The sequence below is a fragment of the Penaeus monodon genome, chromosome 2 (genome assembly GCF_015228065.2).
Source record: "Penaeus monodon isolate SGIC_2016 chromosome 2, NSTDA_Pmon_1, whole genome shotgun sequence".
Classification (NCBI taxonomy): domain Eukaryota; kingdom Metazoa; phylum Arthropoda; class Malacostraca; order Decapoda; family Penaeidae; genus Penaeus; species Penaeus monodon.
Genome location: NC_051387.1, coordinates 5,603,490 through 5,605,989, shown reverse-complemented (window position 1 = coordinate 5,605,989; position 2,500 = coordinate 5,603,490). Strand labels below are relative to the sequence as shown.

The following is a 2,500-nucleotide window of genomic DNA, read 5'->3' as shown; positions in this document are numbered from 1 at the left end:
CAGGTTGTTCCTACAACTATCAGGGAACTATGTGTCTATTTCTTTGGAATAAAATGCTGCATTAGTGGCAGCTCTAATTATGTTAGCATAAACCATGTAGGATGAGCTCATTAAAATCCGTTATCATCTCTGGTGGCTTCGGGATATACCAACCACTGAGGGATGGGGGGGGGGGGGTTTGCATAATAGGAGGATGTGAGATCATAATCTGGAATCTGGCGAGGAAAAACACCTTTTTATGTAGATTAACCAGATGGCAGGAATACATATCCACTGAAATATAAGTTCATCTATTGCCTTTACACATATATAGCTCTACAAGTGTTTAGGCATCAAGGACTCAGTTAATAGTCCTACCTATATGATTTTTGGAAAACTTCATTTGTTTTACTTTATTGTTGTTAATGTTATTAATATTTTAATAAAAATTTAATCATAATATCTGTAAGAATCATAGCTGTATCAAAATTAATATTATTAGAAAGAAAAATACATTTTTCTGCAAATTCATGGAATGGGGAAATCAGGCACAGTTACTACTGATAGATTCCTTGGTGGCTGAACACATGTGGAGCCATCTGTATGTAACAAAATTCACAAGAAACTACATGGGACAGAACATAAATCTGTTTCCATTGGGTTAATGCTATATGATGGAGTTCCAGATTAACATGGTTTCAGTAAAAAAGGACACATACGTACTCATGAAAAACTGCATTTAAAATAATGCCTGCTGTTAAGGTGCACTTTATTACCTCCCCCCCCCCCCCCATGTCTGCCACATAGTTGTCATTAAAGTTGATGACAGTAGTACGCACACACACGTGTTTCTACACCGTTTGAGGTACTAATGCATATGAAACTGCAATATTGTCATTACCTATTGTAAGTGTAGTTTCAGTTGAAACAATGTACTGATTTTTTTTTTTTTGTGTGTGTGTGTGTGTGTGTGTGTGTGTGTGTGTGTGTGTGTGTGTGTGTGTGTGTGTGTGTGTGTGTGTGTGTGTGTGTGTGTGTGTGTGTGTGTGTGTGTGTGTTTTTGTTTTAATGCTGATGAGGAGGAGGATGGATTACTCTGGAATAAATGTATGTAATTGTTTTGATTTAGATATAAGAATGGTTCAGTTGTTTCAGTTGAAACAATGTACTGATTTTGTGTGTGTGTGTGTGTGTGTGTGTGTGTGTGTGTGTGTGTGTGTGTGTGTGTGTGTGTGTGTGTGTGTGTGTGTGTGTGTGTGTGTGTGTGTGTGTGTGTGTGTGCGTGTGTTTATATGTGTATATATGTAAATATATGTGTACATATATACACAGTTTATATATATAAACATAATTAAAAAACACATCAGCTATGTATGAATGTATGAGAATATCAGGGACTGTCAAAGACAAAAGCCCATTCATTTTCAAGTTTTACCAATCCATTCATAATGAGAAGCAGTCTGTGCAAAGAGTAAGATCTCTCTTGCTAATACTGCTGCTGTATACAGGAAACCCATTAGTTCTTGTTGGATTATAGAAGTGATAGAGTTTTCTTTTAGGGAACAGGCATAGATGAGGTATTGCTATAGAGTAAATGAGGTGTTGTATAGAGTATTGTGTGCTATAACATTGAGTTAAACAAGTTATGTTTTGATGGTGACTAATCTTGATTGAAAACATATTTGATTTTATTGTTATAGAGTGTAAATGTGGTTGTTTGTCTAGACAATAGAACTAACTAACAGTTTGGTTCATGATGTTTTCTCTGTTTGGGTGTTGTAGTTGCAAGGAGTCAAAATGTATTCGAAGATTTTTGTGCATTTGAGATTGGATAAAGTGTATATTTGGATAATTGGCTTGCTCAGTATTCGTTTTGTTGATAATGCAAGATAAGGATTTCGCCTTTCAGCAAGTGCTGTCTTTACCTCCTTTAATAACCCTTATCACTCTTTCTATCTCTCTCTCCCTCTCCCTCTCCCCTCTCCCTATCCTTCTCTCTCTCCCTTTCCTACTCCTTTTCCCTTCCCCATTCCCTCTCCCTTTCTCCCTTCTCTTTCTACTTCTACATTTATCTCCACCTCTCCCTCGCTCCAGTGTTTCCCTTCCCCCCCTCCCTCCCTCCTTCCCTCTAAAGAGATTTCCATGTAGCAGTTAAAAGTGTTGTAAAATTATAAGTAAAATTATAAATAAAATTTTTGTATATTTATTGAGATGTTTATGTTCAAGCCTTGAAACAGTTTTCTATTGCATTTCACATCAGGATAACTGATGGCTTAAGATATACCATAGATATAGGCTCTTACTCTACAGCTTCAGATTTATGTCTGTTTTAGTTTTTCTATTACACTGATGGAAATTTACTGTGTATTATTATCTGCTTGTTTAAGGCTGGGAATCCTGTCCTTCAAAGCATATATCACAAATATTTTCTTTCTATGTGCTAATTCCCAGCAAAAATCATGTTTCATGATATGTGTCAGAAATTTTTATTTACATTATATATATATATATATATATAATA

At 35.6% G+C, this 2,500-nt stretch overlaps 1 protein-coding gene across 5 annotated transcripts in view; it reads left to right on the top strand.

The window, feature by feature from the left end:
• LOC119580599 (protein ABHD18-like) overlaps nucleotides 1-2,185 on the top strand; it is a 23,366-nt gene extending 21,181 nt beyond the window's left edge. For all 5 annotated transcript variants that reach the window (XM_037928733.1, XM_037928719.1, XM_037928725.1 and 2 more), the window contains one exon: nucleotides 1-2,185. This exon is cut by the window's left edge and continues 2,679 nt beyond it. The gene's annotated coding sequence lies outside the window, so the exon portion shown is untranslated.
• The last annotated feature ends 315 nt before the right edge of the window (nucleotides 2,186-2,500 follow it).